Below are 19,150 nucleotides of genomic sequence, written 5' to 3'. Positions count from 1 at the left end.
GGGAGGAGGATTCGAACCTCTGACATTGAAAGCAGTGCTTAAAACCACTGAGCTAGAACAGCTTTCTTTCAAGTGACTATCATATCATACCTGAGAAGATCATAGCTTAGCAGATCCCTAAGTTACCATATCACAGGGCACTCGGAAATACCTGCCTGGAAGCTGCTGTGGCTCAATGGGCAAAAGCCCTATTCCCATCTTCCAAAGGTCATGGGTTCAAATCCCAAACAGCACCCCCAGCACATATTTTAATTGTGGCATTCTACCTTCCAGGTGCACCTTGATGATCTCACAATGAGGTCACCATTGTGCAGCTGCACACCTCTATTTGCAATGAAGTTATCTATGAAATATATAAATTCTTTTCAAGTGGTTTGCTTGCTGAATGTATCCGTTTCAAGAATCAGCTCATTGGAGCACTCTTTAGTGAGAAAAAAAGGGTAGCCTTTTAGCAAGAAACAAAGCTGTTTTTCATGTGCTCTAATTAGCAAATAACATTGCTGTTTGGCCAGAAAACTAGTAGGTTTTGCATGCAATATGTTTGTATTGATATGCCCCGTTTATGTGGTGCGTTATTAAATGTATTTTGAGCATAATAAAGCAAATGTAAAAACCCAGAAACCTATTTAGCAGATCGCATTAAGAACGTCAAAAGTCCACCTAAATCCCATCCAGCTAACTCACGTCTATCTGAAGCCCAAACCACGCTGAAAAGTAGATCTGGTTTTTATTTGCCTACAATGTAAGCGTTAGATGGATGCATTAGAGCGCTCACTGATATGTAAATTAGTCCACAGATGTCCACAATGAAGCTTCTCCCATGCCACACCTACTCCACACCTATATATTTAGGCGCAGTTTTTCCCGAAGGGCATCTCGGAACTTTTGTCCACATTCTTTGGACGTCCAAGTGACAATTATCACTTATTAAGACCCTTAATTTGCTCATTAACCACTTAGGGCGAGATTCACTAACCTGCCTGATCCGGGCAGGTCCGACAAATTCCCAACAAATAAATATGCAGATGGGAGCGATCGGAGGAACGCCCTATCTGAAGGCAAGGATCGCTGTTTAGCGATTCCCGCGCATGCGCAGACTATCTGTAGATGGTCTGCGCATGCACTAGACCTCCGGGCCCGGTTTAGATTTTTTTTTTTTCTTTTTTTTACGTTAGAAGCCTGTGGTTTTAACCCACTTAAAAGCCCGTGGGTTAAAACCACAGGCTTGCACTGCGGGGAAGGGTGGGAGTCAGGACAGGCAGGTGATCGAGGCAGGCAGTTTTCAGGGCAGGCAGGCATTCAGGGCAGTGGGAGAGTCGGGGCTGCAGGAGGTTTTCGGGGCAGCGACTTTTTTTTTTTATTTTTTTTATTTCTATTTAATTTTTTTTATTTTTTTGCTTTTTTCATCTGGGCGGCAAGCAGGAGAAGAGCATGGGGCAGAGCAGGCAGGAGAAGAGAGCAGGGCATGCAGAGAGCAGGGCTGGAAAGTCGGAAAGACGTTTTCGACTGGTCCCCAGCAGTAACTTCTTCAGGTGATCGGCCAGCTCAGTTGGATCTGAAATTTGATGTTGTGAATCGCGTCCCAGCCTACTTTGCATGCGTTTCACCTCATTTGCATGCAAGGATACGAAGCGGATCGCAGGAAAGGTAAGTGAATCAGGCCAGAGGGAAATTTGATTGTAAAGGGGTCGCAAACCGATCGGCACACAATCGGTTTGCTTTGTGAATCTAGCCCTTAGTTTGGAAGCCTAAGTCCCGCTTAAATTTAGACGGGACTTTGTTACGCTTAGGCTTCCTTTATAGAATCAGGGCCTAAGGACCTATTTTATCAAACAAATTAACACAGGCTAGCGTAGGAAATGCACTGAAGCCCATAGGGATTTAAAGGGCTTCAGTGCATCTGCTACATGGCACTCGCTACCGCAGCTTGATAAAATAGGCCCTAAATTGGCTATTATGTAAGCATCACATTTCAAAAAATTGCATGTATATATGAGTACCAGTATTTGCATATGTAGGTTACAAAATTGGTGCTTAAATGTACAAGCCACCAAGTAATGCCACACTGAACATGTATTTCACTAAGCATGCAGAAGCATTTTATAAAAATACATGTGTTTTTTCCCCCCAAACCAGCCAAGGCTGTGGAGTTGGTACACCAAACCTTCAATTCTGACTGCTATTAAGCTTTTTGTTCTGGATCTAAATTACTAATAAATATAACTAACATTTACCAAAATTTTAGATCCAGAACAAAAAAATAAATATAAAATGATAAATTTACCATATACTGTATTACAATGTTTTGTTTATGATGAAGCTGGAGTTGGTGTATTTTTACCAACTCCAACTCCACCCCAAATTGCTTCCAACTGACTCCACAGTCCTGCCTGGAATATACAGTTTACAAAAGTTCTATATTTCACAAAGCCTTTTATAAAAGAGCCAGGACATCCCATTACATAGGGAAGTCAGAAACCTATGTAAAATGGGTTTAAAATCTTATGTGTCCTATAACCCTTATTAAATGTATAAAAGTATCATCACTAAAATCTACTTTGTTTTTAACATGGTAGGTTTGTATGATATTCCCTTTCTAATAATGGGTTTTGTCCGATTCTGAGATTTCTTCTTCAATAAACATTGTACAGCCTGGCAAAAGCACCGTAATTCTGAGAAAGAAGTGAGTGTATACAACACCTGAAATAAGACAGGCAAGGGAGAAGGCAGAATTGAGGAGTATTGTACTCCTCCTATACCTGCAAGAAAATTATTGTACTGTATATTTTTCCTTTCTTACAGGGTAGAAATCTAAGAATTTCTCCTTGACATAAATCTAAGTGTGACAAGAGGCCAATAGCATAAGCTTGTTTCTCATCTGAGGGCCACTTAGGAACATAAGAGGATCTTGGCTTTAAAATTGAGGGTCAAAATCCAATAAAGAGAAATACAAATGGGTAAAATATTCTATTCTAAAAGTGCCCTAGTGAGAGAGCAAGGGAAATGATAAAGCAAATAAGACTAAAAGGCAGGCAGGAAGCAGTGGGCAGACTGGATGGGCCAAAACAGTTATTTTCTGTTGAAATTTTCTGTTTCTCTGAAAAGTGAGAGAACTTCTCATCTGCCGATTTAAAAGATTGGGAAAGGGGTACACCACTATAGAGTACTCAAGTTCCCAAATGTGATTTTTTTTTTCTGAGCACAATGTTTAGCACCAAAAATTGTAACTACACAAGACATGCAATCTGCCAGCAGATCTGTGTGCATAAGTCCATTTGTCTGCACTGTTATTTGACTGCTGACAGAGTTATGCATGCTTCAAATGGATGACAGACATAATATCCCTTAAATGTATTCTCTGCCTTGAGCACAAAGTATATGTGAGGAAGAGTAAGCCTATGTTTTGGTAAAATCACTTCTCTCATGCATTTTTCTCCCATAAGCTGTTGAGTTTCACCAGTAGGACATCCTTGCCTCCAAGACTGTGCAAAAGATCTCTCTGATCATGCCTCAACCAAGACTTTAGCCTCCTCTTTGCCACTTGATTGATCACAGGTCTCCGCTTCCAGGTCCATTTTTGGAGCATGGCTACTGCCCCCAATATATTAATCAGAATGGAGATAGCAAATGAGCAAAGATAGCAAAGATGGGCTGGAAAATGGCAACACAGGATGCTAAATCCCGGTTCAATTCATTTTGACATCAGAGCAAAACCTGAACACTTGCACTTGCTCTCTACCCCAGTTCTTGTCTTGGGAGTAGAAAAGAGGCAAAAGCAGGGGAAAAAGAAATTACACTGACCTGCTGCAACTTGTTAGCTTGACCTCTATGTGCCCATGTCTTCCAGTGCCACCACGACCACCTTTCCTGGGTGATGTCATGGCGGTTCCTGGCTCAGCCAGCATTCCTGGAAAAGACCAGGGATTAATTATCATCATTACTGTCATCAGCATTATCAGTAGTACTTCAATTGATTTTCACCCTTTCCTTCCCCAGAATCCTTTGCAATCAGTCCTCCCCCCACCCCAACCACAAAATCTCAGTCTCAGATGACTCTCCAGCAGAAACAAAGAACTGATGGGAAAGTTTAAACTGCCAAAGGCTTTCCCCTCATTAGGAACAATACATCCGAGGCCACTCTGGAATCGGAGAGGTGTAGTGCTCTCTCCCTCTAACTCACCCTTTAAGGCTTTCTGCCAGCAATCATTCCCCCTTTAAGAGAACACACACAACACCACTCACACACACATACACACAAAAAAATCCAACATGGCCGCCGGAGGGGGCCTGGCAATATCCTGAGGCGAGCGGGGAACGTCGGAAATTTTAGTCTTTCCTCAAATTCAAGTCTATTCGGTAATAGTGGGCAGACGTCAATTCAGGACTACAAAGCGTAATGGCTTTCATGCGGAAGAGGCTGGGCCAGCTCGTTTCTCTCATTAAATCGGTATGATGGGAAGTGTAGTTCTTCCTGGACCATGTTAATGCGTTTTTTCTTTTGTTAGAGCAGAATAAAAGCAACTTTATTGGCAAGGACAAAGTGGTTAAATTCGTTTAGTAAAGGTGTTTTGTTTTGTTTTTCTTTAATTTAACATACTGAATTTACCAGTTTTCCGCAAAGATTTCATTTCCTCTTTCTTAGCGACTCCATGTGGCTCTTCCTAGGTTTTACTCCTCATTTTTCCTGGGGGGGTTCTATTAGAATTGGTTTCTCACAGTTAAACTGGAGTCACTATCTGCTAGATTCCCTTCCAGAATTCATTTGCAAAACAAACGGCAGATTTTCCGCAGACGGCCAGAACTCGACAAAGAGAATACCCTGGTTTAGGAGTGAGGTTCATTTCTGATGTGGTATGCGCAAAATTAACCCATTTAGAGATATTGCTCCCGAGAGTACACCCTGGCTTGGAGGTTCATTTCTGGTATGTGCAAAATAACTAATTTGAAGCCCTTGGAAAGAAACTTAAAATAGCAGCCTCCAAATTAGCAAAAAGGGTTTTTACGTTCCCCCTCTTGTTTAAAATTACAAATACAATAGTTCTCCATTTTAAACAAAATTAAATCTGGAAAATGAATCATTAACATTTGTTTTCTTTTGTTCTCTCCATACTATATCCTTATTTTCCTATGTTGTCATTCTCTCTTCTAGGCGTTGCTTCTGCCTCTGGCTTTTTTTTAAAATCAGGAGCAAAGCAGTTTCTTCGAGGGAAAAAAGGGAGAGGCTTACAGAGAGCAGCAGCAACCTGTCCCTGCTGCCCCAAGAACCTAAGTCCTTCCAGAATAGGGAAATGACTCCTGCAAAACAGGAGTGGAATACAAGAAAGCAAACTACCCCACGGCTGGCTAACCACAGACGCCAAAAATAGAAGCGCCGTGTACTTCCAAATGGAAAGAAGGCCGAGAATCAAAGCAGAAGAAAGCGAGCACAATTTTTTTTTCCAGGAAGTTGAATGCTTGTTGTCCGTTTACAAAGCAGCAGAGTGTTTACACATGCTTCTCAAGGCTGAGGATCTCAATTTCAGCTGAAGGACCAGGAAGCAATTGTTCTCGACAAAAACAACCACACACACCCACAAAGATACCAAAAGAACTCGCATTCTTTCTTTCCATAGCTAAGATATCAGGGCTTTTCCCTCTCTCTTTACATTTATCATATTTCATCACCTCCTGTCCTCGCACCACTACCGGGGGAAAAATATTGAAGAATCGAGAACAGTTCGCATGAGTGAAAAAGCAAACTGAAACCAAAACAAGCCAGGTTTTTAGTTTTCATTTTTTTTGTTTAACTTTCTTAGGTTGGGTTTTTTTGTTCTCAGCCGATACTTCACCCATTTCCTAGAAAAGCAACTTCCTGTTCCTTAGAAAAGAAAAAAAAGGGCTAGATTTATTTTTGTTTCATTCTCCCTCAAACATTGAGATTGACAGATAGGGCTAATTCTGGTTATAAAACTATCTCGAAAATGTATAAAATAAGCTCATTTTGTATGTGTGTTTGTAATTCTTTAAGGAGCTGCCCAGTTTTATGGGACAGGAATTCTAGTCAGTGGCCTCTTATAAAAGTACTACCGTAAGTAATGGAAAAGTATGCATCATGTTTTGATGGTGGGTATGTGCATGGGTGGAATTCTGACAAAGCATGCAAGCACACATGTAAATTATAGAATGCTATAATTTATGTGCATTCCAGCTAACATCTTGGTATGGATATTTCTTGCAGAAACAGAGATTTTATAAAATTGCCTAGAAGTATAGTGCATTAAAGTATATGCTACTGACTCAGCATATACTTCTTCATGAAGTATACTGCATACATAGGCATTCCTGGGAGTGGAGTTGAAGCATAGGGAATTGTTGTACTGGATCAGACCAAGGGTCCATAAAGCTTAGTATGCTGCTTCTAACAGTGGCCAATCCAGGTCACAAAAAGCTGGCAAAATCCCCAAATACATAGGTCTCCTTAAACAATGGTTTCTGTTGCAAAGACATAGGACCCTGTGGTGACTTCATTCACTGGACCTGAGTTGCTTGCAGAAGGATGTCAATCAAATCTTTCAGCTCCTCGTTTACCAGTGGAGTATAGTGCTCTCCAGTTTTTCCTTCTGTAAGCTAGCTGAGAAGGTATGTTCTGATCTGCTCTGTTTTTGTGTTTATTATCGGGCTATTTTCCATCTGATTTGTGAGGCTTTGGTGCTGAGAGGTTCCCATATTTGGGGCACCTCTGCCTTGGAGAGGATGCAGATTCTGCAGGGCTGGTCTGCAGCTCGCAGGGCAACCTCCAGGTAAACCTGCTGAGCCAGCTTGCTTTGTGCATTCATGAAGTTTGGGGTTGTTCCCCTGGGAGCTAGCTCACCTTCTGATTTATTAGAGGCTTAAGCACAGGCTGTGGGGCCCCTGTGTTAATCCCATTGGGTTTCATGGAGCTGGCTACGTTTTTATCTCCCCCTGTTGCACCCCAAGTATTCATGGGGGTTGAGTTCACATTTAGTGCTGGGCTGACTGGCAGCCTGAAGATTTCCAGTTCTGGATCACTTCTGAAAGGATTTGAGATGGTAGGTCTCCATTTAGTCAGGCTGCAGAAAAGCTGAGACAGGCAGACACCAACACAGCACAGAGAGTTCAGCCCATTATTCCCTTTGGGGAAAATCAATGGGTCTTAAAAATCTGAAAAATTGTTTATATCTGATAAATTGTTGTAAATCCGTGAGTCAACGCAGATACTACTGTAATTGATGTAAACCGCCTAGAACTCTCCGGGTATGGCGGTATATAAGAATAAAATTATTATTATTATTATTAGATTTTTGTTTTCCAGGGTTTCTGGGACCAGAGATAGGGTCCCCTCCTACAAAACCCCTTTCTGTGAATTTTTTGATCTTCAGGAGAGCCCCTACAGTCCGTTTTTGGTGCAAAATTGCTGTTGGTGGCCATCTTGGATTTTAATCTTATCTTTTTTTCAAAAACTTCCATCTGCCTCAAAACCCCTTAGTTTGGCTCAGAATTGACTGGCATGGCCTCCTTAGCTGTTCTGCCCCTATAACATGCCAGTTTTGTGCTGGATGGTCAGCTGAGGAGCATCCATGTACTGTGTGCCACGGGAGTCTCAGACTTAGCCTCCTCTGAGTCCTCTAAGGCTGAGGAATCGCAAGGATCCCAGGTGGCAGGGAAGAAATTCCTCCCGGAGACCAATAACAGTGAAAGCGCAAAATATAGGTGTGTGGATGCTGTGGAGCCCAAGAGAAGCCAATCTGAAGTCCTGCAAGAGTCTATGGAGTCACCTGTTCAGTGGTTTACCCCAGATTTTGTTATTCTCCTGTGGAAAGTTTATTTGACAGGTCCAGGACGCTCTGGCATTGGACCGGGGAGAGATCCTTCTCCAGGAAACCTCCCTGCCACTGAGGAATCTGGCTCCCAGTTTGTGTGACCAGGCGGAACAGGAGTGGGAGGGTATTTTAGATTACTGTAATATTGTTCATTTAGAAGGCTTACATAAGAATCTTGATTGCTCCGTCTGATTCAAAATACAGCAGTTCGTCTTTCAGACTAAACAAATATATAATGTTTTATTACAGAATTTAGCACTGACTACCTGGCTATTCAAATTTCCTTCTGTTAGGGGTTGTCATTATAAAAGATACCATAATTGATTGCTATCTTATCAATCAGCTCTATGGGACTCAATTTTTCGCCAGCTTTTTATTACTTCAACATCCTACATGAATTATAGGAAATTATTAAAGACTCACTTATTTAGTAAATTTTTGTAGCATCTTGCATATCTGAAGTCCTGTAAAGACTAATTTGCTTAAGATTATTTGTAGCTTGCTGTTAATGTTCCAGCTTCTCTTAACTTAAACCGTCAGTCGCATGGATCTGAAAGGTTTTTGCAGTATATAAATGCTAAGCTATGTTATGTTTCTTCTCCCTCCATATTTGCGGTTTCAGCAATCTGGTTTTGAGTATTCGCGGTTTTTAGCTTGCTGACTCTTCCCCCCAAATTACATCACCTTGCATGAGAAATCCCTGATTCCAAGCTTTTACAGAGAAAATCGCTGATTTCCAGCACTTTTTTCACCGTGTTTTGCCTCTCCTTCAGGAACAGGCCAGGTCTCCCACCATGTTATTTGCGGTATCACCATATTCACAATAGTTTTTAATAGAAAACCGCAAACAACATATGAAAAAGTTATTTGTGGTTTTTCTGTATTCACAAGTCTGTTAATCCCCTATCACAGCGAATACGGAGGGAGAAGTTAGATACAGATATATAAAATGTAAGGGGATTTTCAAAGAAAGGTAAAGTTTATATTTGGGGAAAAATGATTTTACATTAAATATCTTTTATTTATTTAAAAATTTATCACCCATGGGATACAATAAAATACACTAGACATACAGTCAAAAGCAACAGAAGCGAACCTTTAAAACAAGTAACATTCAGGGAAATGCTTGCTTTAATAAAATTGTCTTCCCAAGTTTCCTAAACTGCAACAGGAATTTTCTGGCCAGGAATTAATTTCTATAACTGTTGCAGACAAGATCATTTTGAGAGGGTGTTCAGCTTTTCCTTTTCACACATAAGAGTACTCCAAGGATTTTAGGAGTGGGATGTGTCTTTCTTTTCTACACACAAGGCCATATGCCAGTCTTCAAATTGTTTTTTGGAGAACCCTTTTCTTTCTTTCCTCAAGTGGGAAAAGATACAACAGTAGCCTTCAGATTTTGAGAGATCTATGAAACCATCCTGTCATACATGTATATGACTCTTATATACAATAAGGGGCTCATAATCAAAACGGGAATACGTCTAAAATCCCACCTAAATCGGCATTTGGGTGATCAAAAAGACAGGTCGTCCAAGCGCCGATAAAACGGGTTTTAGAAGTATCTAAAAACAGCTTAGGCTTTTCCAGTGCCGCCGTATGCCCAGAGCTGAAAGGGGTGTTTTAGGAGGAATGGTGAGGGTGGGATTGGGGCGGGACGTGGGCTGACCCAGACTTAGTTGTACTGCAAGTATAACTGAAAGTTTAACGAAACTGCCTAGACAGAACTTGTACATAGTGACTTAGGCAATCTAAAAACAGATCTAAGTGCCCAGAAGGTATCCAAAGGGATCAGATAACCACTGTAGACACAAAGTACAGAACCACACACACTCCCCCCAGTGATCACTGACAACCTCCCTCCCCCCCAATACCATAAAAATCAGAATAAAAACATATGTACATACCTGCCTCCAGAACATCAGCACCTGGCATAGAAAAGCCTAGTAGAGCTGCACAGAGGTGGCTTAAGTAGGCTGGGGGTGGGCTAGTGAACCATAGAGAGCAGGATCCAGGCCCATAAGCCACTCTAACTACTGCATTCATGTGCACCCTCCAAAACTCTATTGTACTGCCATATACTGTAGGTGACACCTGCCGCCATAAGGGCTATTGGGGTGGTAGACATGTGGGTCTATTAGGCTTTGGGGGTGTTTTGGGAGGCTCACCATGACCTAGGTGAGATGTTAATGTGGCATCCTTTTTCTGAAGTTCACAAGCCAGCATGGTTTCTGTAAAGGAAGATCATGCCAAATGAATCTACTGCATTTCTTTGAGGGGATAAGTGAACAATTGGACAAAGGTGACCCCATAGACATCGTATATCTGGACTTCCAAAAAGCCTTTGACAAGGTACCCCATGAGCGCCTACTAAGGAAACTGTGGAATCACGGGGTGAAAGGGGAAGTATACAGATCGATCAAAAATTGGCTGGCAGACAGGAAACAGAGGTTAGGAGTAAATGGACACTACTCTGACTGGAAAGGGGTCACGAGTGGCGTTCCGCAGGGGTCAGTACTGGGACCGCTGCTGTTCAATATATTTATAAATGACCTGGAGTCAGAGACAAAGTGCAAAGTTATAAAATTTGCGGACGACACAAAACTCTCCAGTAGGGTTAAAACTGTGGAGGAATGCAAAGAACTACAAAGGGATCTGAACAAACTGAGTGAGTGGGCAGACAAGTGGCGGATGAGCTTCAGTATGGAGAAATGTAGTCATGCACATAGGGAAAGGAAACCCGATGTATAACTACACGATGGGGGGGATGGTACTGGGAGAAGGTAAACTGGAAAAGGACTTGGGAGTTTTAGTGGATAGGACAATGAAGCCGGCGGCACAATGCGCAGCAGCCTCAAAGAGGGCAAATAGAATGTTGGGCATTATCAAAAAAGGTATCACTACCAGAACGAAGGAAGTTATCCTGCCACTGTATCGGGCAATGGTGCGCTCGCATCTGGAGTACTGCGCCGTACCTTAAGAAGGATATTGCGATACTCGAGAGGGTCCAGAGAAGAGCAACAAGGATGATAAAAGGCATGGAAAACCTTTCATATGCTTAAAGGCTAGAGAAGCTGGGGCTCTTTTCCCTGGAAAAGCGGAGACTTAGAGGGGACGTGATAGAAACTTATAAGATCATGAAGGATATGGAGAAGGTAGAGAGGGACAGATTCTTCAGACTAGCGGGGCCAACAAAAACAAGAGGGCATTTGCAAAAATTGAAAGGAGACAGGTTCAAAACAAATGCTAGAAAGTTCTTCACTCAGAGAGTGGTGGAAACCTGGAATGCGCTACTAGAAGAGGTGGTAGGGCAGAGTACGATTTTGGGTTTCAAAATGGGATTAGATGATTTCCTGAGGGAAAAGGGGATTGAAGGGTATAGTTAGAGGGTTACCATACAGGATTTTAAAGGATTAAGGAATAGAATGTTTTAGGTATAAGATCACTTACAGGTCATGGACCTGAGGGGGCTGCCGCGGGAGCGGACTGCTGGGCATGATGGACCCATGGACTGACTTGGCAGAGGCCATGCTTATGTTCTTATGCCCTGTTGCCATGTCTGGGTGGCCAGTCCATCACTTTGCTGACCCCTTCCACGTCCAAAAGGTCTTGTTCTAGGCATTTTTGACTTGGGTGAATTTGTGGACAAGAATGGGGTATAAAGATAGACGACTTAGCAGGCTAGACAATCAAACGGCTAGACGTAGAAGTAGACAATTCTCGAAAAAAAGAAATATTTTGGACATATTTTTTGAGAATGGACTTTTGACATATCAGACTTTGGGTGACTAGCGACTTAGGCCCAAAGCGGACTTAGATGTATTTTTTATTATGCCCCTCCACATTATTAGGGTACCAACAATTTAAATTTTTTCTATGGATCTGAATTCTGCAATCAAATGAATGACCACACCATACTTCAATTTTAGAAAAGCAATAAAAACAAATTTGTTCATTCGATTGTAACCTAATTATCTTATATTGCATAACTGTACCTCAAATACGATGACTTTGTATTGTACCACTTCACTGTATTGTACCACTTCACTGTATTGTACCACTTCGCTGTTTGTCCAGCACCTCTTATTGTAAACCGCCTCGAACTATCATGGCTTTGGTGGTATATAAAAAAAAATAAAAAATAAATAAATTATTATTATTATTATATATGTGTGGTTTCAATTTTGGCTTTTCACACCTAATGGGACTATACTGTGCCTTTCCCCTACACATGGAAAGACTCAGGTAAATCTCTAGAGATTTTTACAACAGCAAGTACATTTCTTCTCACACATAAAAGACATTATGCCGCTCTAGATATTAAGATTTTAGTGACCATCCTTTCACACATGGACACATAAAAGATTTTTATTAGTGAATTTCTTTTGCATTTAGGTGACTGCGCTACCATATATTAGTTCTGTGCATCCTGCTATTACAGACACCAGTTTGTTTTTTCCATCTAGAAAATCCTTCTGAGTAAATAAGAGGATGACAATGGACTTTGAAAAAGTTACAGTATACAGACTTCATTATAGGGATAGCATTTGGGAACAAACAAAATGTAGTGGTTTACCATTTTTCCTTTGGGAGGAGGGAAGTGTAGAGTTGGCTAAGATTCTGCTTGTGCTGGAGTACCAGAACCTTCTGTATTCTACCAGAATAAAAGCAGTTCTAACTTTTCACTATTTTCTGCAACTTCCAGAACAGGGACTGTGCTTTCTCCACCTCACTGACATGGTGAATTCAGCCCTTTAGTTTGTCATATAAATACCCAACCCAGGGGAGGGTCTTTGACTTTGGCTTCCAGTCCTCAGCCATTGTATTGTACCAGGATATCGTTAGGGGACCCGGTCTTGCTCTTATCTCACCAAGTTTTTCTACTAATGAGAGAGAGGGGTTGCTGGCTACTTAGGTCAGAGTACCTAGAGAAAGGAACAAAGGATGCACCCAAGCCTGTAAAGCTGCTGCACATACTGAAGGAGGAAGTTATCAACTTTCTACTCCCCAGTTCTACAAAGAGAAAGAGGAGTAAGGAAGAGAAAACAAGATCAAACTTTAACCAACTGATCAACATTTTCACAGAACCCAGAAGTTGTGTTCCAGGGAAGAAGAAACAGAATACAAGGACTCTGAGAGTAGATGCTTGGAGAGAAAGAGATAGGGAAGTTCCCCTCCGAGAAAGGGCTCAAAGGAAGTATGTACTGTAGGTGTAAGAGTTCAATACCTTTCTAGCAATAAAGACTGTTCCTAAAGGAAATGGCCTAGAGACTGCATGTTTCTTCAGATAATGCTTGAGAGATGAAATTCATATCATAGTTTTTCTATAGCTTTCTCCAGTTTTGCAGGAATAATCCAGTAAATCTCATCTGATTTGCAATATAAAAGCTGCCCTGGATTGTTTTATTCAGTGAAAGAAGTATGTTGAAGTAGGTAGATTAAAGTACAGCTGTTATCCTAGATTTACTATTCATGGCTTGACCTTCAAATAGTCCATGAAAAATATATTTGTATGGCCCACCTGTTGCTCATACCCAAATCAAGGGGTTACAGTTAGTTTCAGAGCACTGAGGCCTAGATTCTCAAAAAATCGTGTTAAAAAATGACAGGCCGCTATCGCAGGTTGTTAAGGCCCCTCCTATGGGAGGGACCTTATGCGTCTGGGCCACCTGCAGCCTCAGGCCCCTCCCCAGATGCACTAGGGAGGAGAAGGCCTATTTTGAAAAGGCGGGCCAAATGGTCGAAGGTAGTAGGCATCCCTCTGGTCAGCCATCTAAATCAAGGTAAGGGGAAGAGGGTGCCGGGCGTCAGAGGTAGGGGGATATTGTGTGACAGTGAGAGAAAATGGGTATCTCTCCTGCTAGGGGATGGAGTTTGCTTGGCAGCAGGATAGAGTGGGCATTTTTCCCACTGCAGGGGGGGTTCACTTAGCAGCGGGAGAGAGTGAGCACCTCTCCTGCTGCCGGGGTTTTAAACAGTGCTGAAACTGTACTGGCACCCCTGGACCAGTCGATGATTTTTGTCGCCAAAAGCCAATGCCGCTCTTGAAGAATGGCTTGGCGATTTTTAAAGAATCCACCGGAGTGCTCATTTCAATGTTGAAGACCCATTTGCTTGGCAGTGTTGGAGACTACTAGAAAGCTTGCTAAAGACAGAGATAATTTGTTTTGATAATTCGTGGCTAAAATGCAGGCAGGCTAAACTGTCAGAAACCAGTATAGCGACTGTGTTAAAGTTTTGAGAATCTGGCCCTGAATTCCTGTGACTTTATCTCAAGATTTTGCACTTTGCCCATAAAATTTTAGGTTTCCTTTTGTATTTGGCTAATCATCTTTTGCCTTTGATGGCTATTCATCATATCCAATTACAATATGAAAGTAGATGCATTATTTTCCCTGTCTCATATTCCCATTTTGAAGATACTCAACAAACAGCAATTTTCTTCATTGCTCCTGCTCTTTGGAAGTCTCTACCGGCACACTTGCAAAGGCCTCATCCAAAAAAAAACCCTAAAAACTTTTTATTTCATGGAGAGTTAAAGAGATTCTTGGACAGGAAAGACCTGCATTAGTCTCCTCCTGTTTCCATTCCTGTTAACTTTCCTTCCTGTCCCCCAGCTTTCCCCATGAAATCCATTATGATAAGGTTACCAGATGTCCAAGAAAACCCGGACATGTCCTTTTTTTAGAGGAATGTCCGGGTACCTGGAGGGATTTCCAAAACCCAGCAGTATGTTCAGGTTTTGGAAGTCCCTGACTCCAGGGCCACTTGTGAAGGGTGTCTGCGCATGTGCAGATGTCGATATGATAATGTCATACACATGTGTGTGATGTCATCACGTTGATGTTCATGCATGCACAGACACAGTCCAGAGCTTGAGGAGGGGTAGGGGGCAAAATGGGGCAGAGCTGGAGACAGAAGGGGGAGGAGCTTGGGGACAGAACAGAACAGGACCAAATGTCCTTTTTTTTCATAAAGGAAATCTGGCAACCCTACATGATGCCCACGGTTCAATTCTCTTTTAACATAACATTTGTATACTGCAAGCACCTCACAGTTCTATGTGGTTAACATAAAAAGAACTGTGCATTCACAAAGAATTACAAAATAACAATGGAAACATACATTACATCCATATTATTCCCCCCAAAATTGCATAAATAAGTTTTAAACATTTTCTTATAACGATCATAAGATGCAGATGCTCATATTATAGAATCTAGCTTTCTCGTCCAACTAGCAGCCTGAAAAGCATTTTATTCTTTTTCATTCTTGTTTTTGTGAACCAGTCTGTCTATGCTGTGCTATCCTTCTGCTGTAACAGCTACTTCAGTAATGCCTAAGATTTTTAAATTTTATGAATTATCTTATTATTTGTGATATAGTTGCCATATTAGTCCACTGTAAAGGCAATATAAATAAAGCAAAAAAAGAGAAAAATAAAATGATACTTTTTTTCATTAGATTAAGTCCATTTTTTTTTTTTTTTACTAAAAGAGGCCAGAACCTTCTTTCCCAGGTCAGGAGATTATGAGCAAAAGTATCAGGATATATAAGTGGGACATAAAAGAATTTCAATGACAGCTTTAAGAGGAAATAGGAAAGCTAAGATGTACATGGAAGAAAAAAAAATAGCCAACACGGTAAAACAGGGGACAAGACATTTTTTTTATATGTTAACAATAGAAGAAAGTGCAAAAGTGGCATTGTGAGACTCAAAGATGAAGGGGAGGAATACATAGAAGCTGATAAAGGCTGAATTGCTTAACAAATATTTCTGTTCTGTGTTCACAGCTGAAGAGTCGGGAGCAGGACTGCAAAAGTCAAACACAAATAGGAATGGAGGTGTGGTAGACTTGGAATGATTTTTAGAGAACTGTATTCATGAGGAGCTAGCTATTAAACTAAAGGTGGACAAAGCAATGATGCCAGATGGCATACATCCGAGGGTATTAAAAGGGAAGTTCTAGCAGCTCAGCTAGCTGATCTTTTAAATGTTTTTTCTAGAGTTGAGAGTAGTACTGGAGGACTGGAGAAGAGTGGATGTGGTTCCTCTCCACAAAAGTGGAAGGAAGAAGGGAAGTACAGGACATCAAGTCAGGCTTCTGTGGTAAGTAAATTAATGGAAATGCTTTTAAAAAGGGAATAGTGAAGTTTCTTGAATCCAGTAGATTACATGACTTGAGGCAACATGGTTTCACTAGAGGAAGATCTCATTTGACAAATCAGATCAATTTTTTTGACTGAATGACCAGAGTATTGGAGAGAGGGGAAGCACTAGATGTGGTGTATTTAGATTTTAGCAGGATTAATTCTTTGAGGGCCCCTAGACCCCCAAGTACACTGGGCCCCCTTGGCCCTGCCCCACCCCGCCCATGTCCCGCCCCATATATCTGTTTTCTTATTTACTTCTTTATTTCCACTTGTATTTCTTTTTTTAATTCAAAACAAACAAAGATTAGCATGCCAGTGCACAGTTTTTCTTCTACTCATTGAGCTACAGCACCTTCCACAGTTTTTCTTCTATGCAACCTCCAAACATCTCTGAACAAATCCCCCTTCCTTCCCTTCCCACATACTTACCCAGGACTTTAACTATGAACCCTTTCCATGCATATATAAAAGTGTTCAAATATTTGTAAAGCAGTAATACTATCCGAAATATATGTCTATATTAATAACCAAGTTTACAACCCCTCTCAACTGCCTCACTTTACATCAGGGCTGCCCAAGTCCAATCCTCGAGATCTACTGGCAGACCAGGTTTTCAGGATATCCACAGTGAACATGCATGGGAGAGATTTGCATACCAAGAAGGCAGTACAGGCAAATCTCTCTCATGCATATTCATTGTGGATATCCTGAAAACCTGGCCTGCCAGTAGATCTCGAGGACCGAATTTGGGCAGCCCTGCTCTACATCAACCAACTGTAACCCATATGTATAAACAACCAAATCTGTAACTACTCTAGTACGTTCCACTCCATGTATGTTAACTTGCAACGAAACAACAAGGCAAGCAATCCACCAAAGAATCCAACATGAAACAAAAGAAGATTGGCAGAAAATAAGGAGATTCAAATCAGGTTAATTCAAGGTGCTCCCAAGAACCATGCCTGATGCATTTCGCCAAACAAGGCTAGTCAAAGCTAACAAAAAAACATGTCTTTCATACAAACAGAACACAGAAAATACCTTCGCCTAGTATGGAATATGTAATCACAAACTAACCTCTCCCCCTTTTACAAAACTGTAGTATGGTTTTTAGCCACGACCAGTGCTAAAAAAATGCTCTACAGTTTTGTAAAAGGGGGTAAAATAGAAATAAGTAGACAAAGTTTAATAAAACCACCAAGAAGCTGGACTCTGCATACAATGCAACATCACAGAAACAGCGATGTATGTCCCCTAAAGCAAAAAAATAAATAAATAGAATTTTTTTTTCTACCTTGTCTTCTCTGGTTTCTGCTCTCCTCATCTTCTTGTCACTCTCTTCCTTTCATCTTCTGTCCTTCTTTGCCTCTTCCAGAAATTGTCTGCCTCTCCCTTCCATCTCTACTTCCTCCCCCCCCCATTGATGTAGCATTCATCATCTTCCCTTCCCTCCTCCAATGGTCTGGCATCTCTCTCCTCTCCTCTCCTCCCCTCCCCTTTCCTCTCCCACACCCCCATGGTCGGGCATTTCAATCTCTCCTCTCCCTTCCTCCCACTTCCATCAGCATCTGCCCCCTTTCTCTCCCTCCAACCCAATTCCATCCAGGATCTTTCTGCCTTATGTCTCTCTCCCCTTTCTGTACACCCCAATTCCATCAGCATCTGCCCCCTTTCTTTTCCTTCAACCCAATTCTATCCAGTATCCTTCCCCTTATATCTCTCCCCTTCCCTTGTACACCAATTCCATCAGCCCCTTTCTCTCCTTCCACCACCCTTCCATACCACCCTGCCTCCTATCTCTTCCTTCACCACCCTTCCATACCATCCTTCTCACAACCCTTCCATACCATCCTGCCCCCTTTCTCTTCCTCCATCACCCTTCCATACCATCCTTCTCACAACCCTTCCATACCACCCTGCCCCCTTTCTCTCCCTCCACCACCCTTCCATGCTCCTTTCTCTCTCCCCCTCCAAACATTGCAGCTGCTGGCTCTGCCTGCTGAGCTCCTTTGCCCAAAAGCAGCATTAGAACAGCCTTAGAGTATGTGGGGCTTTTGAGATGGGACTTAAAGGCTATCAGGACTCTTTATCATGAACCAAAAACTTCATTAATAGTTCATGGAATTCAGATTTCCCCTTTCCCATTAAAGTAGGAACTAGACAGGATTTCCCTCTGTCCCCATTACTCTTTCTAATATCTTTAGAGCAGGGTTGTCCAACCTTTCTCTATTGGGCATTTTATATTTTGTAATATTCAAAGGACCAAAACACACACTGTTATATTATGTTGCATGTTTCATCAAATAGTGGCAGAATACAGTAGTGCATTGTTCCCTCCCCAGCCTTCATCCAGTCTCACTCTCTCCATGTACTCTCCCTCAGGGGTAGCAGAACGCCTTTTTGTTTGGGGGTACCCAAGCTCAACTCCAGACCTACCCCCATAATAATAGTACTAATTATAATGCCATTTCTTCCATTCATTCTTTATATACACACAATATAATCTTATAAACAATATATAATAGTAACCATAAAATTAAATTGCGCAAAGCAGGCTGAAACATTTTCATTCCTTAATGCCATGTTCTGAAAGTTTTTCCTCTCTTTCTGTCTTAGAGCAGCTAATACAACAAGGCTAATCAACCTAATTCTACCTCTCAAGAACAATTCAACACTGGAAGCTTCCACTCCCCTCCCCACGCCAGGTCCGTAGAAAAGCTCTCTTTCAGACCACCTTTGAATTCCAAGCACCCAAAGTCTGGAACGAAACTCCCAAGCAGCTTACGACGACTTACCACATACTTCCAATTCAGGAAGGCACTGAAAACACATCTATTCTCATCACTGCACTGACCTGTTACAATGTATCCATGTATATGTGGTATATACCTCTGTATCATTTCTAATATTATGTAAGCTGCAATGATTCCTAGTCGACATTTGCGAGATACAAGAATCAGTATGGTATGGTATTTAACATGTAATAAAAATCAAGCACCCACATTGTCACATAAGTCTCTCCTTTCTCAGTCCCCAATGACTGATGCTTTAATAGGAATTCCATCTACTAGTTTAACAATATTTAATTCAGCTGTGCCATTCCATATCTAATTAACTCAAACTGTACCATTCCATATCTAACTGAAAAATGAAAATTGTCAAGCTACTAAAACATT

General features: G+C 41.5%; 1 protein-coding gene and 1 long non-coding RNA gene across 10 annotated transcripts in view; one reads left to right on the top strand and one right to left on the bottom strand.

The window, feature by feature from the left end:
- The window catches only part of FBXL19 (F-box and leucine rich repeat protein 19), a 192,920-nt gene extending 188,177 nt beyond the window's left edge, over positions 1–4,743 (bottom strand). For 6 of the 8 annotated variants that reach the window (XM_033945289.1, XM_033945287.1, XM_033945292.1 and 3 more), the window contains exons 1-2: positions 4,181–4,513; positions 3,802–3,907 (exon numbers count right to left, since the gene is read on the bottom strand). The gene's annotated coding sequence lies outside the window, so the exon portion shown is untranslated. Of the gene's footprint in view, positions 1–3,801; positions 3,908–4,180; positions 4,514–4,606 lie in introns of those variants that run through there. The other 2 variants (XM_033945294.1, XM_033945290.1) reach the window with 2 other exon arrangements.
- A 37-nt stretch (positions 4,744–4,780) lies between these two features.
- On the top strand, positions 4,781–18,939 carry LOC117360830. Of its 2 annotated transcripts, XR_004539532.1 has the most exons (5): positions 4,781–4,922; positions 5,150–5,758; positions 15,615–15,665; positions 15,828–15,930; positions 18,591–18,939. It is a non-coding gene; the product is annotated as an uncharacterized LOC117360830 (long non-coding RNA). The 2 variants fall into 2 exon arrangements; XR_004539531.1 differs by having other exon boundaries at positions 15,615–15,930.
- The last annotated feature ends 211 nt before the right edge of the window (positions 18,940–19,150 follow it).

This window comes from Geotrypetes seraphini, chromosome 5 (assembly GCF_902459505.1).
Source record: "Geotrypetes seraphini chromosome 5, aGeoSer1.1, whole genome shotgun sequence".
Lineage (NCBI taxonomy): Eukaryota > Metazoa > Chordata > Amphibia > Gymnophiona > Dermophiidae > Geotrypetes > Geotrypetes seraphini.
Note: the sequence above shows the minus strand (reverse complement) of the source record. Positions and strands in the feature narration are given on the sequence as shown.